The 6,897-nt window shown below is 52.9% G+C and overlaps 1 protein-coding gene across 1 annotated transcript in view; it reads left to right on the top strand.

The window, feature by feature from the left end:
- LOC135215627 (DNA ligase 1-like) overlaps nt 1–6,897 on the top strand; it is a 189,912-nt gene that overhangs the window by 104,366 nt on the left and 78,649 nt on the right. The window lies entirely within an intron of this gene.

A 6,897-nucleotide genomic window follows, 5' to 3' on the forward strand; every position in this document is an offset into this window, starting at 1 on the left:
ATCTGAGTCTTTTGATGAAACAGACTGGTGTTCGTCCATCCCTGGAATGCCTCCCTGGTCGTAAGAGCGAGGGAGGGATCCAAGCCTCTGTCCGATTGATCGGGGGCGGGTGTGCACCGCAGGATCAATGGTCAGACCTCTGGGCCAGAGTACTAAGAGAGAGGCAAGCGTATCTCTTCGTCCAGCAAGCAAGAACTTGTTCCTGTTTGCAAGAGGCAACATAAAGTATGGGTTGTCTCAAGCTGGCATCCACTTCCTCCCCCTTGTTGGAGGAAGGGTGGATATACGCTCCTATCCCTAGTGAAAGGGATAGGATGGGGCTCTGTTTGAGTAGCTCACCTGCATCTTGTCCTTATCCAGCAGGGTGACGACCGTGTCCCTCTAACCACAGGTAGAGGGGAAAGAAAAAGATGGGAAGAGGAGGCCAGTCACACTCTCATTCACTCATCCATTCTTATGGTCACACCAGGACTCGATGCTGTTCAGCCTGCGAGGGTCTGGGTTCGCTCACACAACGTGTTGAGCAGCCACCACGGGTCCCAAGGAAAAAGATCCAAGGACCTGTGGGCAATATCCCGAAGGTAGAAGGAAGGGCATGTGGTCTGGTTGACCAGACCCCTGCCTTCAGGTACCTGCGCCACGGAGAAGTTCTTGCGGACAAGGCAGCATCTCCTTCGCATCGAAGGCGGTGAAGTCCATTAGGGAGGGGATTGTGAACGACTCGAACCAATCGTCAGGGACCGAAAGGGTTCTGAGTCTTCGCTACGAAGTTCGGTACGAAATCGAGCGTCACGGATCCCCATCCCCTGGATGCTTGACTTCGCAGAAGTCATGCAGTTCCTCAGAGGAAAAGAAGGAAATAGTCGCATGACCTATCCCTCTTCTCTACTTCGGTGATGTCCAGTACCCATACTGGTCTGTCCGTTTGCCACGAAGTCTCTCGCATCCTCCTATCCCCATGCAGCGAAGTTCTCGGTAGTGGATAGGACACCGACACTCCATGGTGGGTGTCAATGGTATGGGTACTGTGACAAGCTATTAAAACGAAGTAATGATTGCTCTGTAACAACCGAACTAAGTCAACAGCGTAATTCGTAACTGACTCGGCCGCTCTGACAGCTGCCGACTGACTGCGTTCGGTAGGAGGCAAGTTGTCAAGCATCCGAGTAAGTCACGTGACCTTCGCCTTTAAAGGGTTATGCCGGAGAGAAAAAACCAAACAAATAATGTAGTTTGTTTGTCAACCGATGCCGGACAGCGAGGTGATGATTCTCTTAAGGCATGTGCCCAACAGGCGCAAGTCAATTGCCTTCTAGAGACCGAGGTCCCTGAAGGTAAAACATCTCATGGTTGTTGAATCTCAGCTAAGGAGAAACAACACTATGTACCGTTGAAGACGAAGGTAGATATTGAATGCAACCTACGTCTTCACAGATGAATCGAGAGAAGGATTCTCAAGATTCATAACCTGTGCTTACAAATGACTGAAAACGCTAACCGCTATTTCATTGCTGTCCGGTGAGAAGTCGTAGTTGCAATGAAAGCGGGGCGTTCTTCAGTAATGAAAACTGCTTCTCATGGGCTGAACATTTGGAAGTAGAGCTGTCAGGTCGGAGAGTAGGCGATGTCTTCTGACACATCTCGTAATTCGGTTGAACAATGAACAATTTGTACACCTACGAATAAGAGATATTTTGAAGACAAACTCAAGATGTCTGCAAAATCATTCGCATTATCGCAGTGCTGGATGCAGCGGGAGACTTGTACAGGACTTCTGTTTACCGTGCGGTAAACAGAAAGATGAAAGTCACAAGAGATATCTCTGTTGAAAATTCTCGCAATGTCAAAGGCGATGGAATCTAGCGTCACAGCAGTAGATGGTCCTTCATATTGCGAGAATCCCCGTTAATCAGAGACCTAAGTCCATGATTGTTGGGCAGAGATACGGTTCGGTAGTCAATCAAAGCAGGGCAGAGAGAGACATAAACTGACCGTGCATATCGGAGGCCCAGCTGATACTGAGCTGCTATCAGGCAGTTCAATACGCAGTAGTTGAGCCTGAGCTCTCGCCGACTCGTCATCCTGAGTTGCCAGGTAATCCATTATTCCACGAAGGAATGCGTTCGGCTAGAAACTACCGAGCATAAAAGATATGCTCGAGCAATTATATTTAGGCGAAACGAATTTCGGTAAATATAAAAAGTTGAAATGGTGTTGTCGTGACAAAACCATAAGTATATAAAATTGAAACTGAAAACTCCTGGGAGGTTGCAGGCAACCCGAGTTGCAGTTCAATTAGAATACTTTTCTTATAAGTCGCAATCTGTAGATTAACTAGGATATGCGCCTACCCCTCGGACAATTCAACTGCTTAGTAGAATCATGTCGCGAGGTTAATATACGTAGTATATTTGTAGGATTTCTGAACAACGATCTCCATCCTAATTCTTTCCTTCAAGAAAACAAAATAAGGATTGGAGATCGACCACCTTCGATCTCTATCAAAGAGAGTGAAGGAGAAGTCTTCCTCGAAGGAAAGCTTCAATGGTGAACAGAATACTAAGACGATAGTTCAAGCCAAAACTGGATTTAGTCCCGTCCGATCTTCTCTAGTCCCAGGTTGGTCGCCTACTGTGAGATAGTTTCTTCAGCAGCAGTCTTCTTCCCAATGCTAGAAATTCCAGGAATTCGAGCATAGGCGAGGTTCCCGATTATCGTGTATATCGGGGATTCTCGTCTCGCTCACTTTGGACCGTGGTCTCGCGTAAGTGTTTAGAGATCGTAAAACTCGAATTACTGATGCGTTAGAAATTCCGTAGAATTCTAAGCACGTCTGCGAAACCCCCACCGAATTCGTCAAACGATATCGGCTGGTGGTCCTCTCGATTCCGTAGAAAACGAAAGAATGGGGCAGGATTCCTCCTCAACGACCGGGGCTTACGTCAGGTAGGACCGAAGGTCCCCCCCCGGTAGCGCAGTCCCGAACGGTGGGATCCTACAGAGAAATCTCTGTAGGATCCCTCCCCTTTCCCTCGTAACCGTAAGGAGAGAGGGAATGGGGAGGAATTGGATACTCGCTCGCCTTCCCAGTGGAACTAGCAGTTGGAGAAGAGTAGGAACAGCCTCTCGCCTTGCGGCGATGCCTCTCAGAGTCTGGGAAAACGTATCGTCAGGAGAAAACGTTTTCCCTGCGGTTAGGGTTCGAACTTCGCACTGTAGGTAAGGGTCGCCGCACTGTGAACGTCGTCTGGTGGGGCTGATCGACACCTGACAGGAGAGAGCCGATACCGTCCTCCGACTCATTCCAAGTCCTCGTCGAGGTCGAAACCTCTCAGGAGGACCGAAGGAGTATTCAAATACGGTGTCCGAAGACACGTAGAAAACGCCGCTGTCGCAGTAGAGGAGGTGGAAGTAGCTTGATCGACCGGCCAGAACTGAGAGAGCCTTCTTGTCCGGAGACGAGAGACTCTGGTTCGAGACAGAATCGGCAAGTTCCGATCGCGGCAGACCCACCGTCGGTTTGGGTTCCCTCTCGGGCCCCAAAACGACTCGAGCAGAGACGTGGGCTTCTGCTGGTGGGAGCGGCAATCCTTCCGCAAGGTCATTATGCTGACGAATCAGCTTAATGACTTCTGCAAATTCCTCTGTATCTCGGGAGTAACCGTGTCTTGCGGAGTAGGACCGTCCAGTCCCTCCAACAAGAACAGATCCCGAGATACTCCTCCTTCAGAAGGAGGAACAGCGGCAGACCCCTGACGGTCGCCTCCAGCTACTTGCGCGTATGTCCTGGTCGGTCCTAGAAACCGTGCCTGGTCCATACGGCGTCATAGCGGGATCGCGAGCGGCGCACCTCTCGCGATCACTCATAGGTACCTCGCTCCTCCCGGTGTAGCCCGAGGAGGTTGAAGGTACAGGAGAGGCAGACCTGACGCTCCCCCCTAGCTCGCTGGCAGGACCAGCGTGCTTGAGGGCTGCTGCTGATCGTCCACCCGCAGTGGCGATCGAGCAGCAGGCCTAGCCTTGCCGCTCGCCTGGGGCGAGAGGCTCGGCTGAGAACGTCGACGCTGATCTCTAGCGTCAGGCGAGCTGTTGCTGGTTACCGTCTCCGCCCGGTCCCGATGGGAGCGGCGTCAGGTGACCTGCTAGGCTCGTTGACGCGGTGAGACCGGCGCGAGCGTCCATCTCGGGTGCGTCTTAGCCGCTGGTACCAGCCGTGCTGGTACCGACGACCGCGGGGACCCCTTCCTCGCCTCAACCCGTGGCTGGTCAGCGACCGTCACGTCCAACCCGAGCAGCCAGCTGGTCGCTGCGAGAGCGTCCACTGGCCTAGCGAGAGTCGTCTGCACGACACTCGCCAGTCTTCTGCTCCGCGCTTCGGTCTTGGCGGCGAGCGAGCTCGAGTGTCAAGACTTTGGCTGGACGGTCTCCCGCGGGAGGGACCGTCCACTCGGTACTTCTCGCTAACGAGAAGCCGAGGCGGATCCTGGTTTAGCGGCAGAACCGCTAGAACCAGGCGAGGAAGTGCCAGCCGAAGCTGGTACCTCCTCTGGTCCCCGTCTTCTTCTCCTTGGTAGAAGAAAAGACGGGCCCTGTTCCCGAGGGAGCAGGAGGACCAGCAGAAGAGCTCCCCGAATCGCCGGAGCGAGACGGGCCCTTAGAAGGTCCCGAAGGAGCCTTCTTAGGGGGGAAAACCCGGGTTACCAGCTGGTCGCTGCAAGAGCGGCCGCTGGCCTGGCAAGAGTCACCTGAGCGTCTCTCACCCGCCTTCTGCTCCGTGCCGCGTCTTGGCGCCGAGCGAACTCTGGCGCCGAAACTTGGCTGCACGGTCTCCCGAGGGAGAACGTACACTCGGGATCTCTCGCGAACGAGAGACCGAGCCGGAACCTGGCGTAGCGGCATCGCCGCTAGCACCAGGCGAGGAAGTACCAGCGCTAACCGATACTCCTCTGGTCCCCGTCTATCTCTTCCTTACGGAAGGGGAGACGGGCCCCGCTCCCGAAGGAGCAGGAGGACCAGCAGAAGGACCCCCCGTCCCACCGGGGTGGGACGGGCCCTTAGAAGTTCCCGAAGGAGACTTCTTAGGGGGGAAGGCAGCCTTCTTCTTCTTCGGCTTATGGGCCTTAGAAGTCGAAGGGGAAGAGGCAGCAGCAGACGATGAAGACGAAGATGACAGCTTCTCTTCTCCTCTTCCTCGTCAGCTCACGCAGGACAGGTCGTCAGGTCCTCCATCCAGGCCGGAGCCGGGGCTATTGCCGAAGCAACACGGCCCGACTGCACCTGTCCGGAAGGACCTGGGATGGGGAAGACACACCGTGGGCAGGACCAGCATGGACAGGCACAGGAACCAGGAGCGACAGGAACAGCAACCAGCTCAGGAGCGGCAGGAACAGCGGCAGCGGTAGACCCAGAAGGGACAGCCAAGCCAACAGCGGGAATCACATCAGCGGCAGGTACGGCAGGCCCAGCGATCGCCTCGTAGAATCATCGGCAGCCAGCGGAACCTGGGTCCTGGCGGCCGGTCCAGGGGCGAGCTGCTGGAACAGCGGAAGTCTGGGGCAGCGAACACGAAGAAAACAGGCGGCGGCGGCAACCCCACCTCGGTACGGCTGCGGCCCTAGTAGCGGCAGACGGCGTCATCGACACAGCATGGGGAGTGTAGACCAGGGGGGGAGCAGCATAAGCGGCCGTGGTAGTAGTGGAGACCGCCCCAGACCTCGCTAGACGCTGCAGCAGCCCGTGGATGCTAGGCACGCCCTGCCTCCGCGGTGGTCCATACCTGTCCAAGGTCGTCTCCCACGGATGTAGCAACCTGCGGTAGCACAGATAGATTAGTAAGAGGGGTTCCCTCACGCACGGGGGGAAGACATGCCCCACCCCGAACGCAAGGAAGACAAATACAAAATACAACGAAGAAGCTGAGCGGGGGGCAGGAAGGAAGACGAAGAATCGGATACCAAGGGAGTCGCGGGAGAGCTTTCCGACGACCTCCTGGCAGATCTTCGCTTCCCCTACCCCCGCACAGCAGTGAAAAGTAATATGAAAATGAAACAGAATACTGCCCTTGCGATTCACTTCATAGAAACTTAAAGTGGGGAAAAGATCAATTCCTGGGTAAGAACGGAAACTTGATCCAATATATGATGCTATCAAAATAAAATATATATGAAAATGAAACAGAATACTGCACTTGCGCTTTCATTTCACATAAAAAAAATCGTTAAGGATCAATTCCCGGGTAAGAACGAAAATTGATCCAAATTAAATTCCATGCAAATAAATAAATGAAAATGAAAAGAATATTGCAATTGCGAATCCACTTTCATTGCATTCTATTATACAAAATTAAAAGGCTCGTGCCGAGCGCAATCACACTCTCGGTAACGAACGCACAGGGCAAAAATATAATGAAAAGAGTACTTACATTTTTCAATTACACACTTTCGCCCAAAATACATGACTCGGCGCGAGCGCGCCCGCCCTCGCACCGAGACATAATTCAAGGGTTCAATTCATGAAAAGAGAGGAAATCGCCGCATGTACGGCGATAACTCCATGTTGGTTCATAATTAAGTAATGAAAATGAAAACAGTGTACTTACAGTTTTCATTTCAAGTCAAAACAAACCATTAGTAGAAAACACAATATAAACAAAGCATACGACGATGAAGCGGGCAGAGAGTGATGACGAACACGTCCTTCACACCTGCGGCCGAAAGCAAAAGTGATTTGTTTACCTCCCAGTCGCGCGGCGCGCGACTGTCGGACAAGCAGTTAACTACCGTTCTCCCCTTGTTCGAAGCTTACGACCGTCCAGCTGCCGCTAGCTACTTCCTATTGTTAAAGGACCGATGGTTTGTATTACGTATCGGAACAATTGATTATTCATTTCTAGACTGC

This window comes from Macrobrachium nipponense, chromosome 5 (genome assembly GCF_015104395.2).
Source record: "Macrobrachium nipponense isolate FS-2020 chromosome 5, ASM1510439v2, whole genome shotgun sequence".
Taxonomy (NCBI): domain Eukaryota; kingdom Metazoa; phylum Arthropoda; class Malacostraca; order Decapoda; family Palaemonidae; genus Macrobrachium; species Macrobrachium nipponense.